The sequence below is a fragment of the Arachis ipaensis genome, chromosome B2, assembly GCF_059453495.1.
Source record: "Arachis ipaensis isolate K30076 ecotype BB chromosome B2, ASM5945349v1, whole genome shotgun sequence".
Lineage (NCBI taxonomy): Eukaryota > Viridiplantae > Streptophyta > Magnoliopsida > Fabales > Fabaceae > Arachis > Arachis ipaensis.
In genome coordinates this window covers 29,852,580-29,869,047 of record NC_142437.1, presented here as the reverse complement: position 1 = coordinate 29,869,047, position 16,468 = coordinate 29,852,580, and the positions used below count along the sequence as shown (strand labels likewise).

General features: G+C 38.0%; 1 pseudogene; it reads right to left on the bottom strand.

Moving 5' to 3' along the window:
* Positions 1-14,217: 14,217 nt before the first annotated feature.
* On the bottom strand, positions 14,218-14,743 carry LOC148573459 (secreted RxLR effector protein 161 pseudogene; annotated as a pseudogene).
* Between the last annotated feature and the right edge of the window lie 1,725 nt (positions 14,744-16,468).

Here is a 16,468-nt window from a genome sequence, read left to right as displayed (position 1 = left end):
ACCTATCTAAATGCAACTACCTACATGAGTGCAAATGCTTGGTCAAAACAAATCAACCCTCCAAGAGAATATATGTAGGCATAAGGGCTAAAGCAATAGAAATCAAATCCAACCCACAATTATATTGAATTATCAAAAATGATTTACAAACTTGCATGAATAAAGATGATTATGGTGAATACATGTAATTGAGCAATCGAACTCTCACCGGATGTGTATCCGCTCTAGTCACTCAAGTGTTTAGGGGTTGATTCACTCAATTCTCCTCTATTTCATGTTCTCCAAGATTTGTTCTTCATCTAACAATCAACAATTATTCAATGCATGCATACAATTATCATGAGGTCTTTCTCAAAGGTTGTAATGGGGTTAGGGTCAAGGTAGGATCATGTAAGGTTAAGTGGACTATAGTTTGAATCTTTGATGAGCTTAAACTTTTCCACCTAACCTATGATGACCTATACAATTAAGTACTAACCTAACTACCCATTCTTCACTTTTTCACATACTCATACATTTTCTTTTCATTTAACAACACTTATGCATTGATCCTTATTGAATCTTACTTTGGGGCATTTTGTCCCCTTTTTATTTCTTTCTTTTTTTTTCCTTTTCTTTCTTTTTCTATATATTTTTTTTCATATATTTTTTTCTTTTCTTTTTATCTTTTTCCTTTTGTTTTTCTCATTTTTCTTTCAACAGCACCAATGCATAAGGTCTAACATTTTATTAATATATGAGCATGTACCCAATTCTCAAATGTATAAAAATACAAAGCATCCTTTTATCCCAACCAATGTTCCAAATTTCCCCACTCTTGAATGATACACACTCATTAGTCTAAGCTAATCAAAGATCTAAATTAAGGGCATTTATTATTTTTCGCTTTAAGGCTTGTAATGTGCTAAAATAAAGAACAATTGGGTTAAGCATAGTCTCAAAATTGGCTAACAATGGAAGATAAAAGGTAGGCTATTTGGGTAAGTGAGCTAATGAAACAATGGCCTAAATCATATAAATACATGAATACAAGGAATAATGGACATAAAGAATCAAGCAAATCAAGGATCACAATCATAGAAGGAGAACAATTGCACACAAGAAGGAAAATAAGTGGTTATAAGATGTAACCACACCATTAGGCTCAAATCTCACTTGCTTGTGTTCTTAGCTCAAGGCATGCTTCACTAAATGTATATGATTCAAGCAAGTTTCACAAGAATTTTCAATTAATTGGGGTGGTGCCCTATAGGTAAATTCTTTGGAAAATTTCATTGTTTTGACTAAGCTTATCCCAAATCAAACCAAATTTCTTATGTAAAAGGGTAAACCAAGCTCTAATCATCCGTAATTTTTAAAATCACAACCAAAACTAAAACAACTACATAAAGCAAATCTAACTAAAAGTATGAAATATCTACTAACTAAGGTGCAAAAGGCAACAACTAAGATAAAAGTAACAACTAAAATAAAAGTATCAAAAGTAACAAGTATATATACAATAATAACAAAAGTGCAATCAAAGTAAAGTGCAAAGTACTAGGAATAACAAAATAAAAGATAAATGTCCGAACTTATCATCCAAAATAGCTACTCCACCAACGGCGACGACGGCGACCTCCCCACACTTAAGATGAAGCATCGTCCTCGATGCTACTGCTCTGGCTCATGGTGAGGGTCAACTTTCGTATCTGGCTGGGTCTCAGGCTGTGGCTCCTCAGGGGGCTGCTGAACCTCCGGAGTAGCCGGTGTCTGTGGTGGCGCCTCTGTCTGAGCTGGCTCCACCTCATGCTCCTCCTCTGATGCGGAAGACTCGGGAAGAGGGGGTAACTCAATGCCCAATGCCATGAACATCGGATCCATTCTGTCCAGGCATCGCATAATACGGCGCTCACTGCACTCCATAAAGCGGATCAGGTGCTGGACTAACAGATATGTCGGCTGGGGAACTGGTGGTGGTAATGGTGCTGATGGACCTGCGGGTCCTGCTGCTGCTGAGGATGAAGAAGCACCAGGTGCTGCTGCTCTGGCTCTAGAGCGGCACCGGAAAGGGGGCTTCTCATGCACCCACTCCCCCTATGGAATCACTTCCTCTTTTCTGTGGACCGGGGGTGTTATCTCATCATCCGCCTCTCACGGGGTGCCGGCTAGCTGAATCATCATGGTGACCATGGTGGGAAAGGAGAGTAAGCCACGGACGTGTGCCCGCCATATGTAGCGCCTGATCAATCGAGGAAGGTATACCTCCTTCCCCTCTATAACACAGCCGATCAGGACAAGCATGTCCATGGGGATCTTTGTGAAGTGGGTGGTCGGCATAACGTAATGTGCAAAAATCTGCTGCCACGTTTTGGCCACCCTAGAAAGATGAGTAAACAGCATCCCCTTGGGCTTCCGGTTGTCAGCGTCCATCACCCATGGGGCATCCGGGGTGGCAATAACATCCCTCAGTGCATCGTAGTCAAAATCCATGCAATGTATGGCTACCTCTGCTTGCCCAATGGCATCTGTAGTACCGGTCCTAGGTAGACAGCCGAGTCTATCTTGAATAGCTGCCTCCATAACTAATATCTGCCCGCCTTGCAGGTGAACCGACTCAAGTGTGTGTCTGAAGAAGTTACAGTAAAATTCCTTCACCCAAGAGGAGTTCACCCGGCCTAGATCTCTATCGATAAAGCCCATGCCCATCCCCTAAATACGGGTCATAATAGCTCATCTCACATCAGTTGGGAGGACCAGCTTCTTCTCTATATTCAGATTTTTCTTCTGGTATGTCAGGACGTGTAGCTCGCAATAGAGGTTAGGCAACCTATATGCTTCTGTAGGCGGCAGCTGTTGATTCGCTTTGTCCTCATCATGTAGAGGGTTCTTTGCATAGTCATAGTAGGGAGAAAGAGTGAATGGTTGAGTTTTCTTTCTCTTCCTTAAGGTAACCTTAGACTTTCCTCTATCGGACATCCTGAAAAGAGATATGCAGGGTATAAACAAATAAGCCAAGTAGAAGAAAACAAAGCAAGGCATGACATATTCATGAAATGAGTTAAAAAGATAGAATTCTTGGAAAGCAAGCAATGCAATTCAGAACACAATCAAAGCCATGAACTAAGACTCCAAGCAATATGTGCACGGTGCTTGCTTATTAAGCTCAATAAGCATCATACCCAAAAGAATGATGAAAGAGTGAGTTTTAAACTAAAAATAAAAGTGAGTTGGTTAATCAGGTTAGGAGTTAGAAAACCGGCTTAAGGATTAGTGGTATGGCGGTTATTGGCTTAATCAAGATAATTGCAGAAAGTATGGTTAATAAGCACACTCACATTCATGAGGACGATGCACTTATTGATGATGAAATATGAAATATTGCACAAAAGCATATACCTGGAAAATCGGTTCATCAACATTGCATAAGGTCACTGAGTTTTGCAATAAATGGCATGGAGAAATTGAAACAAGCACTAGTGTAACCAAAGGCAAGTTGAAAGCTGTTTTGAAGGAAAGTGTTACACAAGTGGAATGCACCGATTATTGCAAAAGAATGAACTATATTCAAGAAAAATACAAGTCACAATCAAATGGTGAGGCTGGTATGAGTCGGAAAGCATTTGATTTAACTCGAAAATGAAAGCACATGAAGGTTCACACATCAATTTAATCAATGCATATCTCGGGAAACAAAATAAACACGAAATTTCCAACCCACTCGACCTAAGAAGTGAACTTGGTATAAGCCAAGTAAGGTGCAATTGAAAAAGTGTCAAGTTCAAGTCTTGGTAGCGAGTCCAAAAACAAAGAAATTTTTAGAAAATTGGGCAGTATTCTGGCAGTAAATTGGACGTTCTCAGATAGCAAACAGCAGCAAATTAACACATGATATATTAGAGCATAAGTTTAGGCAGCAGCAAGCTCAATTTCACAAGTAAAGTGCAGCAAGGCAGCATTGAAACAGTATAGCAGTAGCACTATGTGCATAGACATCACCAAATAGCAACCAAGTAGTTTACAAGCAGAAAATAAACAGGAACGGAGCACTTATCAGGCCTAGAATCCTCTAACCACAACCTAACTACCTAACAGCATGCAATTCTAACTATCCTAAGCTGAATAGATTAATCAACTAAGCTAACTAATAACAACAACTAAAATTAATTGAAACAGGAAGAGAACAGAGTAGTGGAGAAAGGGGATGGTGAATATGGGATGCAAAAGCTAAATAGCAAGGTAAAATGGAGGGGGAAGGCAGCAGTGCCGCCCAGTAGTGGTGGCGACCTAGTAGAGCTCACGGTGGCAGTAGGGATGCGCGATGAACAGGGTTCCGAGCAGAGAGAGAAATGGTGAAAGATGGAAGTGAGAAGAAGGGAAGAGGACAGGGAGTAGGGTGGTGATGACTAGTGAGTGAGGGTATGAGTAGTGGTGTAGTGCTCGCCGGCGATGACTGGTGGCTGCGGCGGAGCTGGGCGGAGGAGTGAGAGAAGAGAGGTAGAGGCGAAAGGAGAGGGATGGAGGAGAGAAGAAAAAGGCGAGGAGACAGGAGTTAGGGTGGCGGCAGTGAGTCGCCGGACTGATGGGTGGTTTGGTGGCTGTAGAGCTCGAGACGGTGGCTATGGGAGAAAGGAAAAAGAAACGTTGGAAGGGGGAAGGGATGGGGTGCACGAATAGCAAGGGTTTCTCACGTGGATGGGGTATTAGGGATTTTGAATCCACACATACGCATCCCGTACACGTGCGCGCGGATGGTACGAAGAGGAGATGGGCGCGGAAGCGCGATATGCGTGCATGCGTGGGTGGAAAGGTTGCGCTTCTACGCGTGCGCGTACTGTGCGTGTCCGCGTCGGTAGAAGCTTGCGCGAGAAGCATGATGCTCGCGCCAAAGTCGCGCAACTCTCGGGTCATATGTATGGGAACTGTGTTGACCCATCCACGCATACGCGTGCTTTACGCGTATGCGTGCATGCCCTTGTGCGCCACGCTTGATGTTCGCATTGTGTTCGCCTAACTCTCTAGAATATGAGTGAGGAGTTTTGTTCACCCATCAATTCGTACGCGTACAGCGTGCGTACGCGTACAGCATGCGTACGCGTCCCTGCTCTCTTTTTTTGTTTTTTTTGGGAAGCACTAAAACAGCTAAAAAATTCCCCTAACATTACCTTCAACTCTGAATCAACCAAAAATGCAAAATTAATAAAAAGGAATTTCCAAAAGCAACCAAACATAACTTGCACCCTAAGCAACTACACTCAAAACATTAGGAAAAGGCTACAATGAAGAGGAAAACTACCTACAATGGCAACTCAAATCACTTATTAAGCAAACTACAATAGAGTGGAAAGAGTTTACCATGGTGGGGTGTCTCCCACCTAGCACTTTTATTTTAAGTCCTTAAGTTGGACATTTTAGGAAGCTCTTTGTCATGGTGGCTTGTGTTTGTACTCATCCTTGAATCTCCAAGGATCCTTGCTCCTCAAATGGTTGACAGAAATTCCAACCCTCTTCACCAAGCTTGAGTGAAACTCTACCCATGATATAAGGTCCCGAAGTTGGTCTTCAAAGTATGATCCAGGGTCCCATATCTTATTTTCGCACCCGTCTTCAAGTTGATTGTCATGGTTCTTCCATCCGGATGGTGGGCACATAGAATTCTCTTGAGCACACCGAATTATCCTTCTAGACCCACACAGAGTAGCATTCGTCCAATCATGGTCCCTATGCTTTGGAGCTTTGACCCTAACGAGCGTAATTCCAAACTTCCAACCACTACACAACTCCCTCTTACTATAAACTCCGCAAAGAACTCTAAGTTTTCCATCCGTTTCGATCAAGCCATATTCAAGTGAGAAGGTGAAACTCAAAGGTAAGAATGTTATCCACTTGAATATTGTGTTGGGTGGTGACTTGGGGAGGGGGGCCTCTCCACACTTAGATAATGCGAGGTCTTTAAGCTCTTCCTTAGTTATCTCCACCTTTTGACAACTCCGTTCAATTTTTCCTTGCTTATCAACTTCTTCCAATTCCTCCTCATCATCAATCAAATCAAGCCTTGGGGTTGTGCGAATTTCAATTCAATATCAACTTCGCATCCAATGGAAGGGTCTTCGACAAGATCACCAATGTCACTTGGCTTGGAGTTATCTTCAATATCTTCAATTTCTTGTTCAATGGGAGGGGATTCAATTTTGGATAAAAATTCATTGATGATTGAATTCATTTCTTGATCAACCTCTTTATATTCTTCAATTCGGATATGCTCCAGAGGTTGTTGAGATTCCCATGGTGGCTCCATACCTCCTAAATTTTTAACCACATCTTCCTTTTCTTCAATTGTAGGTTCCTCCAATTGTTCCAATACAAAACCTAACTCCTCCTTCTCCACCAGATTGTCTAATCTCTTCTTTATGCGTTGCTCTTCTTTGGATCCTTCACATGCGGCTATGGGAGCACCTTGAGTGTTCAAGCATTGGTAGGCTAAGGTATGCACTACCTTAGTCAAATTGGTCACAAACTCTAAGGTGTTCCTTTGCATATCCCCTTGTCCTTGAAGTAACAAGGTGAGAGGTTCATCTATTGGAGCTTGGGGTGGATAAGAAGGTTCATTATTTTGGAGAAAGGGTTCATAGTAGGGAGGTGGTTCCTCTTGGTAAGGGTACAGAGATGGTGTGTATTGAGGTGGTTCTTGGTAGTAATCATGATAGGGTTGTGGTGGTTCTAAAGGTTCTTGCTCATAATAGTCACAAGGGTATGGTATAGGTGATTGGTCATATGATGGACAATGGTCATAGGAAGGTGCTTGGTAGGGAAAGGCTTGTGAGTATGGTTGAGATTCATGTTAAGGATAAGAGTCATAGGCATATGATGGTGGTGATTGGTTTTCACAAGAAATTACACCATAGCCATTGAATTGACATGCATTAGGATGGTAGTTGTACCTAAGAGTATCCGGAGGTTGTTGCCAATAGGGGTGATCAATTCCTTGAGGCTCCTTCCATCTATGTTAGTTCCATTCTTGACACATGTGGTCATTGAAGTTCACATTTTCTACAATACAATTAGAACCAAACTCATAGCCAAAGTGAGAATTCATAGTGGAAGCAAAATCAAACAACTAAGTCTATGAAACAAATGAAAGAGAAACATATTTACAATATTCACATATGTACAATAACCAATAACACAACACCATTGCAACTTCCCGGCAACGGCGCCATTTTGATGAGTCCATTTTTGACAGTTTAAAATTTCACAAATGAAATCACGTCGAAGTATAGTTTCTAAACCAACACTAATTCCTTCATACAAAAGATTGTTTGTCACAAGTAAAAACTCCTAAAATTATAAACCGAAGTATTTAAACCTCGGGTCGTCCCTCAAAGGAATTACAGGGTAGTGTTCTTGTTATTGGTCACGGACATGTATATTTTGGAGTTTTTGATGAGAAACAAGAAAAGTAAATGGTAAAGGAAATTAAATGACAAAAAGGTCTTGGAAATGTTTGGTATTCAAGGATCTCTATTCTTATCACTAACCACAATATGATAATTGCAAGGACCAATCTCACTAAGTCATCCTCTAACAAGTAAAGGAAAGTCAAATGAGCTATATCAATCCAAGTCCATAAGTCCTAGTTATTCACTAATTGAGTTAATGAGAACTAGAGTCAATGGCTATCAACTATCAATCACTTGGACATTAGTGACTCAAGAATTCCTAAGTTACCTTCCCAAGCCAAGAGCATAAAATCCTACTCTAACATCCTCTCAAGCATTTCGACAAACACTTGGAAGGCATAAAGGGAAAGCATAGTGAATTTGGCAACAAGTATGAATCTAACAACAATTATTACAAGGAATTAACAACAACAATCAAAAGGAGCACAATTATTATGAATTACCTCAAATTGAATTGAAAGAAAATAGAAGAGACAAGAGTGAATACAACAAAGCATAGTAACAAAATAGAAGAAATTACAACAAAAGAATAGAAGAACGATGAATGTAACAACAAAGAATTGAGAAGTAGAAGTAGAAGAGAGCATGAGTTAAACCTTAGATCTAAGATTATTGACCTAAACCTATTCCTAATCCTAGAGAGAAATGAGAGCTTCTCTCTCTAAAACTCACTAAAACTAATCCTAAACTAAAAACTATGTGTAAAAATGATGGAATCCCCCTTTTGCTCTTCAATCCTTGGCCTTTAAAGCATTTTGGCGCCAAAGTTGGTTGCAAACTGGGCCCGCAGCTTCTCAGAATTCGCTGAGCACGTTTTCTTCTTAAAAATCACGTGCGGCCACCGACGCGTACGCGTACAGCACGCGTGCGCGTCCCTGAAGTTTTCGCGATCCACGCGTGCGCGTATAGTGCGCGTATAGTGCGCGTGGATGAATATATTCAAATCTTTAGCTTTTTCATGTGTTCTCCACTTGCATACTTTCCTCTTCACTCCTTTGATCCATTCCTAGCTCTTTTCAATCTTGAAATCACTAGCAAACATATCAAGGTACCTAGTGGAATCAAAGGTGAATAAAAAATTAGCTAATTTAAGGTCTACAAAGCATGTTTTCACATTTAAGCACAAATCAAGGGAGAATCACAAAACCATGCTATATCATTGAATAAATGTGAGAAAAGGTTGATGAAATGCTCTAATTTCAACACAAGATAAACCCTAAAAAGAGGGTTTATCAATTGGCCGTCCCGTTGCATGTTGGGAATATAGCAAGGAGAGAAAATCTGTTCCCGCGAGTATTGCTTATTCCGACTTGAATGCCGAGGCACGTATTTGGCATCAGATTGTGACCGACTATATAGTCCCTAGCACCCATGCTACCTATGTCAGATTTAAAGCTGCTTTGCTAATTTGGGCTATTTTGGAAGGGAAGACAATAGCCATTGTACCTTTGATGCGCACATCGATTTGGAAACTCATTGAAAAGAAAAAGATCAACATCCATTTTCCATCGATGGTGATGCGACTAGCTATAGCAGCGGTGGTAGAGAGGCAACCCTCGGACGTCATGTTCAAGATACCAAGAGGCAACAACTTCATTCCGCAGGGAGATTTGGATGGATCGACAAAAGAGACACCCGCCAAGAGGAAGGCACCTACAACACCATCATTAAATCCACCAACTTCATCAACTCCTTTACCGTTTCTCCGGTCTCTTCCGGACTTCTTCCAAGATATCTTGCATAGTATCCACAACATGGAGCAACTTGAGCACGAGCGTTTCGAGTGGATAGAGGCAAGGCTACAAGGAAGAGGCCCTGGCCCAACTCCCAAAGCTTTATCAGAGTCAGTTGGGGAGGAGGATAGTGGAAGACAACAACCCATGCACCATTGACCACCAGCTGAAGGTGGAGCCCCCAAGTTACCGTTCTCCCAGATGATGAGCATGCACATAGGACCATGCATTAATTAAGTGTGGGGGAGGTTCGACAACTTCGAGGGGGAAAAATGCTGTTCTTAGACACTTTGCAATACCTTTTTGTCCATTTTCTTTCAATTTTTGCAATTTTGTTCTTATTGCACTTTGTTGGTTTGTTTGTATATATTTCTTTAAGTGCTTATGGTTTTATGATAGTAAATATTTTCATGTTGCATGGTAGAGTAAATAAGTTTGGTAAGACAACAAGAAATTTTCATGAAATCTTTCTTAGGGCGTGCCATTGATTGAATTGAAAATTGTTTTTCAACTTGCTTGGAGTATTCTTTTCATAGAACATAGAAAAAGAGCTAGAACAACATACCTTGTGAGATTTGAGCTCTAATAGATGGTTGTACATTTCCAACCATAAAGTTTGTTCTTGTGTGCTCATACTCCTTTTTTTATTGTGATCTTAGATTTGCATGAATCTATATGTCCTATTTTTTGTGTTTGATTGCATTTAGTATGATTGAGGCCATTTTTGATATTGAACTCACCATCCTATATGGCCAACCCTTGCATTCACCTTTGTGACCCCTTTTGAGCCTTTAAACCCCCTTTTTTCTAATTCTAAGCACATTATTCTCCCTAAAGCAAAAAACCATTGATGTCCTTGAATTATTCTTTGATTAGCTAGGGTGGAGTAGTGTGTGTACTCTAAGTGTGGGGGAAAATTTTTGGAAAACATTAGTGAAGAGCTTATTTAGGATATTCATTGTGAAAATTTGAAAAATAGTCAATACTTATGCATTCATTGTTCAAGACATATGCATCTTCTCTTGTTGACAAAAACAAGGAATTGCTGATAAAAATAAAATAAAATAAAATAAAATCAAAAATAAAAAATCAATCAAATCAAGTTTTGTGCATAATAGTATATGAAATAAAAAGGTGAATAAAGGATGCATATGTTTGTATTTTGGGAAGAAAATGCATGAATGAATGTGAGAAAGGAGATAAATGGGTAGTTAGGTTGTTTTATTATGTGTATATAGGAGGGTATAAGATTAGGTGGACACTTGAGCTAATCAAAGATATAATTCACTAAGTCCACTTAACCATATTAATCCTACCTTAACCCTAGCCCATTACAACCCTCCAAAGACCTCATTATATTTGTTTTTCATGCATTAAATATTAGTTGATTGTTAGATGATTTGTAATTCTTTGAAAAGCATGATTAAAGGAGAATTGAGTGATTAAACCTTAAACACTGAGCGAATAGAGTGTAAACACATCCGGTGAGGGGTTCGATCGTTCAATTCTATGTTCTTGTTCCTTATATTGTACCTTCTTGCAAGTTGTTTGTTGGTTAGTTATGAAAATCACAATTCAATTCTTTGGATATCGATCATGGTGCATTGACTCTTTGCCTTGGCCCTAAGGTTTTCTTGGGATTGATAGGAATTTCGTAGTTTGTTTCTACCAAATTTTGATAGAATAGACATTAGTAGGTAATATCTAGATTAGTTGCATGCATATAGGTAGTACATTAAATAAATTGTTTGCCCTTTCATTCATCTCCTTTGATTGTGATTAGCATGAGGATATGCTAGTGTTTAAGTGTGGGAGAATTGATGAATCCATATTTTACAATGATCTTTTGTTAGAATTGAGTGGATTTCATCATATAAACCTACAATTATTCCATTAAAAAGCATGCTTTTGAGCTTTCCTCCTAAATTGTGCTTAATTATGAAAACATGCTCTTTTGTGCCTAATTTGACTTATTTTATTCCATTTGCCTTCCATTCCATGTCTTGATGTTGTTTGTGAGTGATTTCAGATGTATAAGGTAGGAATGGCATGGTGAGAATGGAAGAAGAGCATGCAAGGAGGAGGAAGCATGAAGAAACAAAGGAGAAGAGCAAATTGATGTGTGCGTGTGCACAGCCTCTTGTGCATATGCACAGGTAGCAAATTAGAGCCAAGTGTGTGAGCGCACAGCATCTGACGCATCGCACAAGCATCCTGAGTATCGCGAAGTGTGCGTGCGCACAACCCCTTGTGCGTACGCACAGCCTGAGATTTTGCCCAAGTGTGCGTGCGCACACGTCTGTGCGTACGCGCAGGTGCCCGCACATGCCTTTTGTTGGAGGCCCATTTCTGATGCTGGAAGCTCATATTGGAAGGGGAAAACCTTGTGGAAAGATAGCATATCATTAGGTAGTTTTTAGAGTAGTAGTAGGAGGCTTTAGTTTAGTTTTTCTCTAAGTTTTCTCTCATCACCATTAGGGTTTATACTAGGGTTTTACATTTCAAGTGCCATTTCCATTTTTTGATCTTGCTTTGTGCTAGCCTCCATTGTAAGTATCTCTTAATTACTACTTCTTTTAGTTACAATTTTGATACTCTTTCTTGTAATTAAAGTCATAGTTTTAATATATATATTTTTTTCCAATTTTGATTTCTTGTTGATGATTTTGATGATTGGTGATTGTTATATGCTTGACTGAGTTGGTATTGTTGATTTTGATCATTTGTTGCTCTTAGTTTTAAGCATTTTTCTCAAGTTTACCATGTTTTGTGTTTTTTCCCACTAAGTGTTTGTGAAAATGTCAAGTTTAATTATGGGCTAAATTTCCACCCCTTGGCTTGGGAAAAATGAGCAATTGGGTTCCTAGAGTTGGAATGTCCAACATTTAGTGATAATTCTTGAGTTGTTAATTGTTCTTGTTTCCACTAACGCTAATTTGTTGCTAAGGTAATTAGCAAGTGAGTTAGGATTTGTGGATTAACACAACTATACTCACTTAACCTACTCACGATGTAAGAGTTAACTAAGTGAGATTAATCCATTACAATTGTCATATTTGTGATTCCAACAAGGAAAGGTCCCTAGCTCATCCCAAGCCAAGATTCCATTTATGTCTTGAATCATACACACATATACATACATCAATCACTTTTATAGCTTACTTGTCTATATTACATAGCTAGTTCTTTAATTCCTTTATTAGTTTTGTAGGATTACTAGTGTTCATAACACGCAGCGGAAGTAATAAAGTAATCCTATTGATCTATTTTACGCTTAAAACTTTATTGAAATAAGATGGGTTAGATGCCAATACCTGAGTACCCTAGTGAATGAAAACTTTCTCCTTCGATAGTACGAAGGTACTATGTGTATCCACACCGAGACTGATCCTTGTTGTCAACTACTTGACCAATAGATTTAACTGAAAAATTTCTTGCAACTCCTTGCACCAGCAATTCTTCACTAAAAATTGGAATATTTGTGTATGTGGAGGTAAAAGAAAAACTTGTGTGTTCTTTCTTTTATCATATACACATATATATAGTATGAGATTGGTGATTGATTTGTGAATCAAATTACAACTTAATTTGAAACAGAATCAGTTGGGATCTTATCCATATTTAAAACTCATCATAGAATAAATAATTAATTATTTAATATTCTCAATTATCATATTATTATATTCATGGTGCTAGCAAAGAATATAATAATATTTTATTTGAATTAATATAATTATTTATATGACCTAATCAAAATAATAATTAAATGATTATTTACCAAGGATTAGAACACTCGTTAGTGTGTGACCCCATAGGTTCAATACTAAGCGGGTAGTAAATTAGTCATACTAAATTTACTAATCAAGGTTGGCGTCTAGCAATGCTCCTTGACGACCCGATAGTATGAAGTAATAATATTTTTATTAAGAACCCGAGATGAACAAAAAAATACAACTCCTTCCATCTTTTCAGCTCTTAGCTAACTTTTAGAGTATGGTTTGATTGTCAAACTCTAACTTGTAACCATTATTATAATGAATTATGAAAGACTTAAGAAACTCATTTCTTAATTTATTCAAACTCCTTGGCCAAGGCATTGTTTATTTCATTCATTATAATCGTAGAGCTCAAACTCATTACCATAGTTGATGGATTTCATTTTGACTAATCATTAATTCTACAAGTATTTAAATCATACCCAATGTCCATTCAACTAACACCGTAGGGTGTTAGGTGTCCGGAATCAAAGTATAACAAATACATTGTCAATTACTATGATAGTCACAGGTTAAAGGAAAATTCTAATATTATGTTCATTATAAGAATATCCTATTGACAAATATACGGTAACTATAACCATTAGGAATTCTTAGAGTGAGTCAATTCAATGGTTATATCTCTATATATACCATTTATATATAAAATTTAATAAATGAGATCTATTAATCTTCATCCAATGAAGACTATTATATATATATATATATATATATATATATATATATATATATTAATCTATCCGAATCACTAATGTTCCATTTTTAGTGATTATACGATTAAGAACAACTTAAATTAAAAGTACTCATAAAACGTATATCTCATTATTACGATCCCTATCGTAATTATTCGTTTCTAATTTTAATTAAGGACACTATCATAAATTATAAAAGTTTATTCTTATAAAAAGAAATAATAATAATAATAATAATAATAATAATAATAATAATAATAATAATAATAATAATAATAATAATAATAATAATTCACAATAGTATTTTGTTGGACATACACTTATCTCTAACAATCTCCCACTTGCACTAGAGCCAATGACAGATTGGATCTAGGGCATACATGTATTTCCAACAAAATCTCCCACTTGCACTAGAGCCAATCAGTCATATATTTCAATCCCAATTCCCACATGTGCTTATCAAACTCTTTTGATCCAAGTGCCTTAGTGAATGGGTCTGCTGCATTATCCTTCCCAGCAACCTTTTGAATTTCAACGTCTCCACGTTCAACGATCTCTCTTATCAAATGATACATTCTCAAGATATGCTTAAATTTTTTATGTGATCTTGGCTCTTTTGCTTGTGCAATGGCTCCATTATTGTCGCACAGTAATGGAAGTGGTTCTTTAATTGAAGGCACCACACCAAGCTCGTTTATGAACTTCTTCATCCACACAGCTTTTTTAGCAGCCTCACTTGCTGCTATGTACTCAGCTTCAGTTGTTGAATCAGCTACAGTAGCTTGTTTGGAACTTTTCCAACTCACTGCACCACCGTTTAAGGTGAAAACATAACCTGAAGTAGATTTGCTATCATCTTTGTCTGAGGCAAAACTTGCGTCAGTGAACCCTTTTGGTATAAGTTCAGAATCTCCATAGATGAGGAATTGGTCTTTGGTTCTTCTTAAATATTTAAGAATGGATTTAACCACCTTCCAATGTTCCTCACCAGGATTTGCCTGATATCGATTGGCTACTCCTAGCGCATATGCGACATCAGGACGTGTACATGTCATGGTATACATGATAGCTCCCACTACACTAGCATATGGTATTCTACTCATGCGTACTCTCTCTTTATAAGTTTTAGGACAATTCTTTCTACTGAGAGTAATTCCAGTGCCTATTGGTAAATAGCCCTTTTTGGAGTTTTTCATGTTATACCTTTTCAATATGGTATCAATATACATAGATTGTAAGAGTCCGAGCAACCTTTTAGATCTATCTCTATAGATCTTTATTCCTAGAATATAGGCTGCTTCTCCCAAATCTTTCATGGAAAATTGTTAAGATAGCCAAGTTTTGGTATTTTGCAATGCTGGTACATCATTTCCTATTAGTAATATGTCATCAACATAGAGTACTAAGAAAATGACTGTACTCCCACTAAACTTTTTGTATATGCAAGGATCCTCTTCACACCGGATAAAATCAAACTTTTCAATTGTCTTATTAAAGTAAATGTTCCAACTTCTAGAAGCTTGCTTTAACCCATAAATGGCGCGTTGCAGCTTACAAACTTTACTATGATCAGGCTGAAGTGTGAAACCTTCAGGTTGTGTCATGTACACTTCCTCTTTGAGTTCTCCATTAAGAAAAGCTGTTTTCACATCCATTTGCCATATTTCATAATCATAGTATGCTACTATAGAAAGTAAAATCCGAATAGATTTGAGCATTGCCACAGGAGAAAATATTTCTTCATAATCTATTCCCTCCTTTTGACGGTATCCCTTGGCAACTAGACGGGCTTTATAGGTCTCTACCTTACCATCTTCTCCAATCTTTTTCTTGTAAATCCATATGCAACCAATAGGTTTTATGTCTTTTGAGGGTTCAACCAAAGTCCAAACATTGTTGATTCTCATAGACTCTATTTCGGATTCTATGGCACTTTGCCATTTTAGACTTTCGGAACTTTGCATTGCCTCTTCATAAGTCTTAGGATCATTACCATCATAATCGATCCCATTTTCCACATCATCTTGCACCATTAGGTTTAGCCTTAGTGGTGGACGATGTTCTCTTGTGGACCGTCGAAGAGGTAGTTCTTGTACCAAATTTGGAGGTTGTTGAACCGATTCCAAAGGTAGTTCAAGGATTAGTTCATTAATCTCTCTTTAAACTACTATTGGTTCGTTATCCTCAACTCTTGAAGATGATAAATTTGGTGTTAGTTTGAGTACATCCAAAGTTGGTTGCTCAACTTGAATTTCATATTCTTGAGCTTGTACTATTTCATTGGTTTCTTGAACTTCATCAAGTTCTATTTCTTCACCTTGTCTTCCTTCAGAAAGAAATTTCTTTTCTAAAAAGGTTCCACCTCTTGCCACAAACACTTTGTGATCAGAAGAGTGATAGAAATAATAACCCATTGTTTCTTTAGGGTAACCAATGAATCTACATTTATCGAACCTAGCATCAAGTTTATTACTTTGCAATTTCTTAACATATGCTGGACATCCCCAAACTCTAATGTGCTTGAGATTTGGTTTTCGTCCTTTCTATATCTCATATGGTGTTGAAGAAACTACTTTAGTGAGTACTTTATTTAGCAAATATGCTGCTGTTTCTAAAGAATAGCCCCATAAATTTAATGGAAGATCAGTAAAACCCATCATGGATTGAACCATATCTAATAAAGTTTGATTCCTCTTCTCTGAAACACCATTGTGCTGTGGAGTACCAGGAGGTGTCCATTGAGAAAGAATCCCCTTTTTTTTAAGTACTCAAAAAAATTATCATTTAGATATTCTCTTCCTCTATCAGATCTAAGCACCTTAATGCTT